This window comes from Boleophthalmus pectinirostris, unplaced genomic scaffold (assembly GCF_026225935.1).
Source record: "Boleophthalmus pectinirostris isolate CB_2022bp ecotype Guang Dong unplaced genomic scaffold, ASM2622593v1 HiC_scaffold_18, whole genome shotgun sequence".
Taxonomy (NCBI): domain Eukaryota; kingdom Metazoa; phylum Chordata; class Actinopteri; order Gobiiformes; family Gobiidae; genus Boleophthalmus; species Boleophthalmus pectinirostris.
Window position 1 is genome coordinate 30,578,545 of NW_026571133.1, and position 13,709 is coordinate 30,592,253.

Here is a 13,709-nt window from a genome sequence, read left to right on the forward strand (position 1 = left end):
ATCTCGGCTGCTTCCTTTGGAGCTTCCTTGTTTACCCATTTCCCTTCCCTCTGCTGGTAAACACTATCTGGGCTTTATTGGCTTTCTCCACACTTTTATTCTCTTTGGCTGCAGCAACAGAAAAATCATCTTATCAATCAATCTGAAGTTACACTATGTGCAATTAGAGCCTAGCGGACTACAGCAACTTTAAGGAGCATTTCTGTACAAGCCCAGAGGGAGCATTTATTTACATACTAATTTCATTTTGCGTCTTGATGCCGTTTTGTTAGGTTTCATTTTTCAAAAGCAAACACCTGCATACAATGAGCACTTTATAATCCAGTGCTCCCCACTTTTATGTGTCCACATCGAGAAGACAAACCCATAAATACACATTGTGCGTAGGTCAGCATTTCAGAGCCCTAATTAAATGTTTTATTGATGAAGAAGGCTCTGAGCATACTAACTATTCTGGGGCTTTTCATCACAGTTATGTGCCTGCTGCACTGGTAATACAGCAGAGGGTGACCTGTATGTCTGGGAGATAAATGAGTCTTCACTGGAGAGATTCTACCCCAGTCCTGTCTCTGAAGAACTGTAGAACATAAACAATGGAGCTGTAAAAATAGTCCAGCTTTACCTTACCTTACACTGGTCCATACTAAATATAGACATGGACATTTAAAAGTAGAGAATGGTTACAGCTAACAGGATTAACCTGCACAGAATGGTGGTCACTGCGGTTGGCTGCAGGAGGACAGATTCAGCCTGATCTAAGCAGGGCCTGTGTAACAAGTTAACAACACTGTGGGACTTCATTGGTCTTTCTCCTAAATGAATATTCTTCCCATGACGCCATCATGCACATATACAATGTGAATATAGTTGTAGTATAACAAGCAACTAAAGTCATACAATTTATTTTCCCTAATGATGTTGCACATAAAAGTAATGTGACCAGTGATATTTGAGTTGAGGGGGGGAGGTTATTGAAATCTATTTGCAGTTTTGGCCTGGAGCAGAAAAAGCCTGCTATTAGATTATGATAACATGCAATATTACATAATGATATCTAATTATGAGAGGGTACCGATCTGTGATAAATCTGTGTAATTTTGCATCACACTTTCCATCAATTAGAATATCAGAGAGCGAGGCCCGCCCACACACCACAGCGACTGCTATAGACAGATCTGTCTCCTTTCATTCCAACCCCTGCATGTCTAATAACAGGTTTACATCCACAGCAATTAGCAACACCTACAGCGGCTCACAACAAAGACTCACGTAGTCCAGCTATAAAGACGTGTTTCAGGGACCATAAGGGAAATTCAAATGGCATAAAAAATTGAGACAATATTTAGCAGTTCTAGAGTTAGAGTTCTAGCTATATAAAGCCAATCCATGACTTTTGTTATATTGGACAGTTTTGCATATGAACATGAATGTGTGGGTATTTTACATAATCCAGGGATAACACCAGATTAGAATATATAATGTATAAAAACATGTAAATGAACATGTATAGGATTCACATGCCTGATTCTATATATGTGCCTTTATCTTTATGAGGCATTCTGTATGGTTTTATTTAGGGCTACAACTATTGATTATTCTAGTAGTCAACTAGTCCTTTTAAATACATTATAAACTAAATAAATGATGAACTATGGTGACTGAAGTTTCCTAAATAGATAATATTTACAGATAAAATGCAGTATTAGTCATCAAAATTTGTCTATTCTTTTTTGACATTTTGATTTCATAACGTTGATATAGACTTTTGGCATGTGTTTAGAGTCTGCATAGTCCAGATAATGATTATTTTACGACTATTTTATTAGTTAAAGAGGGAGTATAATGCAAAATTTATGCAGGTTTCAGTAATTTTGTGATCTCTCCTGGGCTGAATGGAAACCCTCCTTACCCTCTTTAAGATCACGAGATGCCATCCATTGAATCAGAAAACACTGGGGATTATCTGGCTACAACACAATTTAAGAACTATGTGGAATCAATTTGCAGGTGTTTAGCTTTACAAAGACAGCTCATTTATTCTAACTAGCAAAATTTGAAACACAAGGAACAGTTTTCCACATTGTAACAAGTGATTATTCTACCTGAGTCAACATACTCACTAGTATAAATAATGTTGTTCTATGAAAAGCCCTCCACTGCCCCAGCCTTCACCAGTGAAAAATTCCTCTGTGCTTTCCTTCTATCTTCGCAACAGGCCCTAAGTTATTTATGGAGCGTTCACAAAATGCTGAAGCAGTGGCAAACAGACACAGGCACAGTGGATGGATTACTACATCATGCAGATGCTAAACGGAAATGTCTTCTTCTATGAACGCGCACCTCAACAGCTCGTATGGTTGGTTTGGGTCAGTCTGTTCCAGTTAGCCGCGAGACATGAGTTTGGCTGAAGAGCAAGTCTCTCAGGAGGGCTTTCCGGATGCAGTCAGCTCCTGGAACTGCGCTGGTGGTAAAAACATGTTGTTTAGATGCCCATTCTCACACACCATGTTCACAATGTTCCCCGGTGTTTTACGGTCTTCCTCCCAGACACAACAGTGATCACTTGTTTTTCTTTTCATGTGGTTTCAGTTGATAGCTGTAAATTGTGTACAAAAGATTACTGCAAAATTCAAGGTCTGATCAAAAGCCAAAAAGTAGTTTAAAAGCAAAATAGCACCTTATTTCTCCCTAGGCAGGAACTCTTTTTATACACGAGCTATGAAAAAACCTTGGTCCCACAACTCCGTTTCATTCAAGACATCCACACATCAGTGTAGCAGCTGGAGGCAAGGTGAGTGAAAGTGTGTTGCTCAAGCACACAATAATACAAAGAATCTAATTACCAATCTTCAATTACCAGTATAATGTCACTGAACTGAACTGAATAAGCTTGTACAATTAACACATGTGAATCATTATTGCATTTATTTACAAAATATGAGTAATTGTTAATTATTTAATCTAGTGAGTTTTAAAACATGATAAAAACATTACAATGACTAAATCCTGCTACAGGCTAACGTTTGACATTACATCAATAATAGTCTTCAGTACTTATGTTTTCAATTGTGACCCACATAATTTAATCTGTAATCAAATCCTCACACCCATGCTACAGACGGGGGCAAGCATAAACAACTCTGGTCTTGTCGGAGCAGAAATCAAACCAGCATCCTCTAGTTCGGTATAGTAGCTCTACACTGTCCTGTTACCAGCCCATAATGTGTATCTCAACGCAAATTCAAGCATGAAGAAGTACACAGCACACACACACAAACCTCTTTACAACTTTCTGAAGGTTGGATATATATGGATTAAGGTCAGCAGCCTGTGTGGAATATTTTATGACACTGGAGCGGAGAGAAAAGTGAGCAAGAACAACAAAGTACAAGCACTGCAAATCCATCAAATATTTACCAAACGCCTACGCTGTATATAGGCTACAATAACTCTGGCACCTGATGTGATATGACTTAGAGGAGGATGCGCAAATGTTAAAGGTGAAGAAAAAAAAAATTGCTTTACTATCACTTTGTTGAATGAGGCATACTAGGAGAATATAGGGCTGTGTAATGAACTGAATTTTAATAGACATGTAATAGATATTCAATAGGGGTGTAACAATATGAAAGTCTCACGATATGATATTGTCATGGTATGAACCTCACAGTACGATATTTATTGCGATATCGTGGGAAAGCACACAATATGATGGGGAGGCTCATGATTAGGGATGTAACAATATCGAAATCTCTCGGTACGATTTTTTTCATAATATATATCTCACAGTACGATATTTATTGCGTTTATTTTTGTGGAGGCTAAACGGCTAAAACTGTTAATATGCTACTTTTTCCTCTTAAAATGCCTTGACAAGACTTAATCCAAAGAATTTAGACTTAAAAGTGCTTAGTGCTTAGAACTGTTATTTCTTTATGTAGTCTACACTGAAATGGAGCAAAGGATCATGGTCTATGTAGTTCCCTCTGTCTTTTTTAGCTATTGCAGCACCATAACTCTTAATTTAAGCAAAGAGACTTTTAATTCGATATATTGTGATGGTTCACGGTATTATTGTGAGAACTTTGATGATACAATATCACAATATTTCGGTTATTGTTATATTTTTAATATTCAGTCATTTTTAATTATGAATGACCTGTTTGAGTCTTTATAAACTAAGGGAGTTGTAGCCACAAGCTGTCAGTAAAAGCATGCGGTTTGTAGCAAGGTTCATATTTCAGAGGAAGAAATCTGACTATTTTTTGTTATAAATAAGACAAAATAAAAGAAATCTTGATAAATAAAAATGATCTACAAAACTGTGATTTTGTCCAGCCCTAATATAATGTTACCCCAATTCACACACACACACAGCTTTGTGATGAATAGATGTAAACAGTACGGACTGATAGCCTCTGTTAATCATTAAATAAAAATCATACCCATTATCAACATTATCAAAAATGGCAATCATAAAACAGTGATCTTGAGAAGGGCCGAGTTGTGCTCGCTCAATGACTTGGCAACTAATAATTTTGGAAGTCAGTCAGCTATTCTGTTTGCAACGACTCGAGTCCACAACACATGATTATGTATTGTCCCAGTGAGATAGAAAAATGAAAAATCCTGTTAACTGAAGACCTCTTGATTAAAAAATATTTACCAAACTCTTCACAAAAAACACCAAATCAAATTTTGTACTTTTTCTATTTTGATTTTAATGACCATGTTGTGTTTGGGGACTCTAATATCCATTTGTTATTGCAGCCTTATCCACAACTGCACTCTCATCACAATCTGCAGTGTTCAGTGTATCAAAAGTAGTCTAAAAAAGGAACAGTGCGGAGAATGGACTGGAGGTGATGCAGGGTGGGAACCAAGGCTAGCCCATTTCGGAAATATTATAGCTGTTAAATAGATATTACACAAGTCTGTGCCCACCACTTGTCACAATGTTTTGCCAGACTCTTTTATATTGCATTCATGGCCTTGTTATTGGAAGCGGACGAGCACAGATTAAAGTTCACGTCCTGCTATTGTTATCACTTAAGGCTTATTCAAACTCTAAGCTCGAGGAGGGAATCGTATCAGGCCTGTTTAGAGGCGCTACACTGGCTGCGTTTATTAGATTCAATTTGAAATTTACCGATAACAATGATGGCCTCCAGCGACATATCAAGCCTCTTCCTATCACTTCCCTGCGCACTCAGATACACTTAGGCCGGAGGAGTGGTGCTGCGCTGGTTCCACTGGCTGAGCGGCTAACAGGAGGTGTGCTAACCCGCGCTGTCATGCTCTAATGTGCGCTGCCAAGTGAGCTTATGCTATGAAGATTATGACACGATATGAGAGTCCACTGGATGGGAGGGGGGGCTGTGGATGGAAGAAAACTTAAGTTAAAGGCAAGCACTGTTTCTCAAATGGACAAAACAGTTAGCTGGTTAGTTACACTGGTGGGAATAAAAGTTTTGGTTACTCTTCCCATTGTGAGCAAGTCTTTAAATGATAAAAGCTTTATGTTAGTATCTTAATGATTTCAACATGATTTAATAGTTTACATTAGATTGAGATTTTTTTTTACAGTGCCAATTGCTGAATTGCACATTAACCCTGCATTGCAAATATGAAAGTCAGGAGTTTACATTTCATAATAATCCTTGAGTTTATGATTATGCAATTTTACTAAATCTTGATTATTAAAAACATGAACTCATCGAATTAATTGGATTAATTGCCCATCCTCAAAATATCTTGCACCGCTCATTCAGCTATGATTTAATTTGTCTTTTGCATTATTTAAACTGTCCTTCTGTTATGATCAGACGTTACGTCCAAACACTGTCCCTTATTATCAGTCTTCCATATTAGTTTCAACAAATACTGTTTTACTCTTTCTCATGTAATTTCTTGTCCCACTACTTTGCACTTCTACTTGAGAATTATTATTTTGAAGTACTGTTACCCTTCCATACGTGCAATAAAACTCTACCCAAATCTGGTTAATAAGTAAGTGTGTATGTTTTTAAGACATTTTCTATTCTCTTTCAGAGTACCACCAGTATATATAATAGGGCCCTACATATTGCTTTTTGATTAAGAGTACTGCAGTAGCCTGTGTGTCAAAAATCTCCCAGGAGTCTTTTGTTCTGAACACAGAATATAAAGCATTCCGCAGTGCAAACCAACCAAAATGTGATTTTATCTTGCATTTACGTTTCTCACAGTAGCAGTTACAGACAAATTATAGCCACACAAGTTTACATATGTGATGTACAATAACAAATCAGATTTCGTAGCTGTACCGTCCATGCACTTTTAAAAATACGCATATACTTTTTGAAATGAAATCCTCTCCTCAGCACATTACAAAGACGACAACAGTGAAAAGTGCAAACAATACACTACCTTGATGAAACACTGGCTTAATTCCATTTATATTGCATTATCATGTATGAATTATTTATACCCAGGATTGACTGTGTAGTTCATGTCAATGGGATTACAGTTGTATTAAACACTGCATACAAGAGAGATTTGAAAGAATAGAGCAGAGATGGGTTTTGATTGGAAACCTTGAGTTGTGTGCCTGTACGTAATCGCCGTGCCGACAGTCCCTTTGGGTTAATTTTACAAGCTGAACTAGTGCACGTCCCCCAGCTCAGCACATTATATTAGCTCTTCCTCCAGGCGCTGTTTAAATGTCTTCTACAACAAAGTCTGGAGACAAAAAAGAATTACGAGGGGAAAATGATGATTAGGACCATCCAGGCTTGAAGAAACTTGAAATGGCAAAATTGGCAGCTTTTAATTGAATCCAGAGTAATTGTTAGCAAAGGGGAGCAGAACAGCATTAGACAGGAAAAATGCATTCTCAAGTTTCCCCATTGATAGCATCAGTAGCTCAAGGCTAAAATGAAGTACTGTGGACTAGGGTTGTTAAGAGTATTGAAAATCAGATACTAAATCAATATTTAAAATGAGTATCTAGTTTCGATACTAATTGAGTATCACATTCACAAGATCGAAATGAACCATTCCTGAACACCACTATGGACTAATGCAAAATATTATAAACAACAAACAAAATAGAAATGTCACTTCTGGAGAATGCCAGTAAACCAATATTATTCTACCTAGATTCAAGAAAGAGAACTTAAATGGAGTAAAATGGATTTATTCTTGATGGACTGATGCAATTTATTGTAGGTGACAATCACTGGGGACATCAATCTTGATTTTTGTGGGAAGTTTCATAATATTTGTCCACATAAGAAAACATGTTAAAGTCAAATTGATTTTAAAGATGGCAATTTATGGATTGATTTATTTATCATCAGCATTTAACATGATGTAACAGTTGTTTATTGTTACATTTTGTGTTATGGTTCTTAAATTGATTATGCAATGAACCAGTACGATTGTATGCTACATTTATGTTTATGATTAAAGAGCCTAAATATGCAAATTTCTGATCTTTTATAATGTTGTTCAAAAGCATACCTGGAGAATCTGCTCCGTACACCTTCACTAGAATGATTTGGATAATTTAAGACCTGGAATTTCCAATCCAAGGCAAAAGGTCACTGTTAACTTAAAAACTACTGCTTCATGACATAACCAGTTGGAACAGAATATTTGAATTCTTTTGTGTACGAACTGTACTATATAAGCAAACTTGCCTCGCCTTGCCATGCCATTTTGAGTTCTGGACATGTATACAGAGTAATGATAAAGGTTTACTACAACATCTGTGAATAAAACAAAACAAAACAAGGTAGTTTTATTTTTAAACGATGTAATAACATTCGTACATGGCTTATAGCTCACAAAAGTCACTTTCGCATAATATAGTACCTTTAATCCAACAAGTGGACAGTGCATTTACGTTAAAAATCAAACTAAGTGAATAGCCATTCTACCAATCATTTATCATAACATAACATAATGTAAAAATGCACTATGTATATGTTATCCAACCAGCTCTCCTGTTTGTGCAGTAATGTGTATGTGTCAGCATGTGCCGGAGCATCGAAAGTGGAATCCTATAAATCCTGCTTTATTAGATAAACGCAGTAATCAGATCAAGAAATCTCAGCCAGCCCACCATGCACACACACAAGACTCGCATCTCCCTGATAATCTCCATTACCAATTACAGGGTGATACGCCACGGCTTAACATGAAAGCACCAATTAATCTTCTCGTACTGGACGGCCACTCACCAATGCCACTATATACTGCTGCCACATGCTCTCACCATATTATATCATATAGGCTTGGTAATTTGCAAATTGGTGTGCCCATTGCATCAGCGTATTAGCAATCCTGTGCCTAAGCAGTTTTTTTTAATGATTGAATTTTGATCAGTCAACCATATGGAGATCCCCCTTTCACCTAGAAAGCTTTTCAGAAACGAAGGTCAAACTGAAATCATAAAAGAACTAAGACAAAGGGAAGACATGCAAAGCACACTCAAAAACGGAAAAGACGCTAAGTAGTCTTCAATTAGGTACCTCACCGTACCAGCCAAATATGCTACTAAAACCACGGAAATACTGAAAATATAAATATACTGAAGAAACCAAATAAAATTACAAATCAGAACTTTTTTCTGAACTGTTTAAGTGTGATCTTGATATGGATCAGTATTAATGTATTGATGAATAACAGCATTTATCTGGTGTTAAGATATTTTATATTTTTGTTTGTAATATCAAAATTGGTATCAAATATTGCTCCTTGGTACCAAAATTGAGTTTTAGTACCGTGACACCTGCACCAACACTAGGAAATAGCAACATTGCAGTATACGCATCTCTCTACATTTTAAAATAATTTATACATTTATTTATTGTAAAACTGCCTAGGACCTGTAAATCTGTTGTGGTGCCATGCCATGCTGTGTGTTTTAAATAAATCACAGCATCTCTTCCAGGAAGTCAGGAGCAGGCCGAGCTACAGTTTCCCTGATCTAAGCTCTTTTTGACACAGTAAGCAGAGCTGGGCTATGGGGGAGGGGAGTGGAGGGCACCGTGTGTATGTGTTTGGACTTTTAACTCATAACGGGCAACATTAGTATGGCCACTCATCAGTAACAGGAGTATGAGACGGTTACAGCGATGCTAAAGATAGAGGTTTAGTAACATAAAATAATCGGGGTTAAGTAAGCTGGTAGTCTTATGTTTGAGGAGGAGAACAAGTAAACTGGATCTTAAATGTACTGTGTTGATGCCTGTGATGACACCCGAAGAGCTGAAGTGACTGAGCAGATGGGATCTACATATTTCACTGTCAAACTATTAAGCTCCTCTCTTTTACCTAATCTATCCTATAGGCAATAAATGACGTAAAATACAGAGTTGCAGAATATGAATGGTACATCTAAGCACTCTGGGACATGAACAAGGCATTACTTCTTTGGCAGTGGTACCTCTTAGTGACCAGACCTGAACTCACATTCAAAAAGCCTTGTGTTGAAGGGTGAATGCTCCTTCCATTGAGGTACTGTGATCTGAATCCACAGCAGAAGGCGTCCCTTTGTCCTTGACCCATTTGATTTTCACAAGAAAAACATTTGGAATAAAAACACTCACAGTATTTTTCACACCTCACTTTTACACAGCTAAACACCAGAAGGCTAAGGCAGGGTGAAATGAAAATATTAGACTACAAGGCAATCCTTATAATCAAATATTTCACATAATTTATCTGTTGGATGATGTCCCTATGTGAGGGGTCATAAATTGACCAAATCTGAAAACCAAAGCCCTGACTTTCGTTACAGTTATAGCTGTTAAAAATAACAGCTGCAGTAACAGATCTGGCACACAGTACTGGGTGACTGCACCTTTTAACACCACACATCAAATTACATGTACACATCCATCACACACATGATTGACATGAGTACAGCAGCAGGCCAAGTGCTCAGGTGAAATGTAGGAGGAAGGCAATGCAACACAAGCTTAAAAACAATTATATGGATTTGGTGATTATTATTAGAAAACTATCTTTACTTCATAAAGATGGACTGTTTAGCAGCCTCAAATCAATACTAAAATGTGGGATATTTTATCTTGCAGTAAGACTTGTCAATATTTGCAAAGCAGATTGGGTTGGTCTAAATGAATAAAGGAATGTAAACTGAAAGGAACTGTCATCAACAAAGCACACCACATTAATTTTGTAATAAATGAATTATACATAAGCAGTGACCTTTTAAACTATGCTGACACACAATAGCGCTTCATTATGAGGAGGAATTTATTTTGTTCTTATACTGCGTGAAAAGTAACCCAGTGCTTTTGCATAAACTACAGAGGCAAAACTCTGGCAAACAATGCAAATAGTGTTGTTTGGTAACAACTGGCTCTATGTAAGCTCTATAGTCTGACTGTACAGAGGCAAAGTTCAAGTTAACAGTGAGTGGACCAGCGCAGCCTCAGCAGTTCACTGCAGGTTCAGTGTTTGTGTTATATTGAGAAGGATTTAGTCTGGTCTGAACATAGGGAACCTTATATGGCACAATAATATAGTCACTGTCTTTCATGTCTCTGTGTCTCTGTTGTCCCTTGTGCTGTCCTTTCGTCTTTCTCTGTCTCTCTCATATGTCTCATCTCTGTGACTGGGAGCTATTCCTGGATTCCTCAGTGAGGTGAGAGGAAGCAGGCGGGCTGCAGCGGCTGTTAGCAGCAGACTTTTTCCTGCTCTTCCTTCTATGTGACAAACACAGAAACACACATGAAGGAAGAGGAGGGGCCATGTTCCTCTTACAGCATTTGTTTCTGCTCCAGTTTAAGATGTTTCCTCAAACATGTTGACATGATGAAAGCTTGCATGTGGCTGCAGATGGAGAGCTGGTGTGTGTGTGCTATATTTGCATGTCTGTGTGTGTGGCCAACAGAAATAATCAGAGACCAGCTCGTGGTCAGCTGGAGAGAGCATGAGGAAGGTGCAGATGGCTGTTTTTATGACGCTGTGTGGAATGATATTCAAAGCAGAAGCTCTCTCCCTTCTCCCTTTTGTTCAATGCTGCACCACTGCACCTCTGGGACCCCCTAACTCTCCACTGTGCTTACAGGAGCCAAGGCAGCCAGCTGCCACACGGGCCAATTAGAAAAGCTTTTACTACTGCCCCAGCCAATTGGATTAGCAGTACATTTGCTCATCAGACTAAATGTGTCATGGTGCTAGAGATCTGGTAGGCTCTGACCCAGAGACCTAGAGCAGGAGTCTCCACAGTTTGGAACAAAAAACACTTGACAAGAGCAGGAAGTTGCTAGCAAGGGTTGTGGGGATATGATGATGGGACTTTCATGTTTTTCACTGAACAGGATAGCTGAAATGGGAAATGTAATCATGGTCTGCACCAAACAACCACACTGTCAGCATGTTGTGTTCCTATTGCAGCACCTATGATCTGGTTTCACCTGCACACAAAACGTCAGAAGAGACATGGACATTTGTTTGCAATATGGAACCATATTAGTAACAGTAACTTGTGCATTGTCAGTAGCATAACACATTTTATGAAATGTGTACAATGTGTAAAGCCATATAGAATCTGATAACAGAATGATGACATAAGATACAGAAAGACAGAAGACAACATGCGTGAGACAGAATGAATGAGGAAATGACAGCACAGTCATGCATGCTGATAAAAAGAGAATGTAAAAACTAGACGCATCCTGTTCAGAACAGCCCTGTTTCCTAATGGTAGAGCCTTCACTTTGGCTTATCTCTCACAACTGAGAGAGCGCTCACTGTCAAAACTTACCAAAAGGTTAGAAAATCATAGCCTGAAGCTTCACAGACACACTCACTATACAGCCAACTATCAGACAAACAGTCACTAAGGTTGAAGAATATTACACGATTTCTTGCCCTAACATAACAGGTGTGATAGGGTGTCCATGCTAATGGGTGGAGCAGGGTGGAGCAATACCAAAATAACAGCATGGCTACACTCCACCAGTCAAGCTGAGACCACCAGACACAGCCAAGTGATTACCAAGTGAAACCAGTTAAGCCACAGACCAAAACCACTGGACCATAGCAGACAATTAATAGAATGCAAAAGCAACATGTGCCAACACTGATAGATAAAAGCTAATTCTCATAACTACACACAGTTCTTAAAGTATTTGGAGTTACGTAGGGGTCATGTCGATAGGTGAATTATGCCAGCTATTATTTTAAAAGACCAAGAAATAAGGCATGAGGTTAACAGCTATGAGACTGGTATGCCAACTGGCTGGTTCAGCAGGAATGGAGAGCAGAGCACACAGTGCAGCATTTCTTTGTGAGACATGTAAACAAGCCATGACAACATGTTTTTGGTAGAATAATAAAAAAAGAGGCTACATTTTATGCATATAACAATGATAATGCAAATAGGTTAATTTTTTCAGGCCTATATAATTGAGAAATATAAAATAAACAAGCTAAAAAGCCTAAATGAGAAAGTGTGCAAAAAGTTATAAAGTGAAACAAAAGAAAACAATGTCAGGAAGTGAGGAAATACCACCTATAGTTATATTATTCCTTTCAACCGCGTTCCATGCGTAAAATGGCTACATTGTCTAACTTATTTGGGCAAAAGACGAATGTCTACATAAAAGTTAGCTTTATCTAAAAGGAACAGTGCGGAAGTGGGCAACACGCAGGCACCTGCTGTAAAGATGAACTGCAGTGCAGTCTCTGCCTAGTTCCCCTTTCGTAAATAGATACAATGAGTCAGTGCGCGAAGGGATCGTTTAAATGTGCAAAAACGTGTTTGGTAAAAACGGGAGTCAAAACACATTGACGCGGAGCGTTTCTTCACGTGTGGAGTTTCTCGTTCAAACCAATAAGCATGAACAGCAACGGAACACAAAAATAAAGTAAGTTACGTACAGCCCAAAGCGCTATATTACTCACAACAAACCAAGCGCAGGTAGTTTTGAAATAGTAGCCTAAGCTGTAACGCGAACTTCCACAATTACAGGCGCAGTGAAATCAGAGAAAAGCAAAGCTGCAGAGTCAAATATCAAATAACTTACAAAGAAAACAACGCGAAGAGTCCTCAGCTTCCCCTTTCAAATACAAAAATCCCAGTGCAGGTGAAAAAGCACTACTTGTATCGAACCGACTAGTGCAGCGCTGTCACTGTCCACCCGCGTTGACGGGAAGTCACAGACTACAGCCACTGCGCCTTGACAACCACCCGGCACTGAGCGTCGGGAGCCCGAGAGCCGCCTGCTGGTGCCATGGTTCTCTCACACGAGGCTCCACAGAGGACATAAAGCGAAGTGCGCATGTGCGGAGGGTTCAATTCACATCAGTAGGATGCGGGGCAAGATGGATGTGCAAGGGCTTCCACATTGCTTATTAATTTGAAAAAGATGTGGGAATTGAGGTATATCCTATTGTATTAAGCAGCAGAAGGAATGAGTGTCCGATTATTAAGGTGATCCACCGTGACACACAAAAACATGGGGAAAACATTTTGAAGCAAGAGTAGCGAGCAACCTTCCAGGGATATAGGGGTCAATTCAAAACTTTTGTAAAAAGCCAAGACTAATTGCTTGATGGTGTAGTATGGCTGACTGCACAAGATTATAATTTCCAAGTGACCTCTGTGAAGATACAAGTATAGAAGGACAAAGTAGCCTGTTTGATAAGTCTATGTAAAAAAAATAAAATAAAAAATCAGAATTCGGAAA

General features: G+C 38.4%; 1 protein-coding gene across 2 annotated transcripts in view; it reads right to left on the minus strand.

Annotated features, from left to right (window-relative positions):
• Positions 1-13,260, minus strand: part of strbp (spermatid perinuclear RNA binding protein) — a 91,458-nt gene extending 78,198 nt beyond the window's left edge. For both annotated transcript variants that reach the window (XM_055153409.1, XM_020940246.2), the window contains exon 1: positions 13,047-13,260. The gene's annotated coding sequence lies outside the window, so the exon portion shown is untranslated. The remainder of the gene's footprint in view (positions 1-13,046) is intronic.
• Positions 13,261-13,709: the final 449 nt, after the last annotated feature.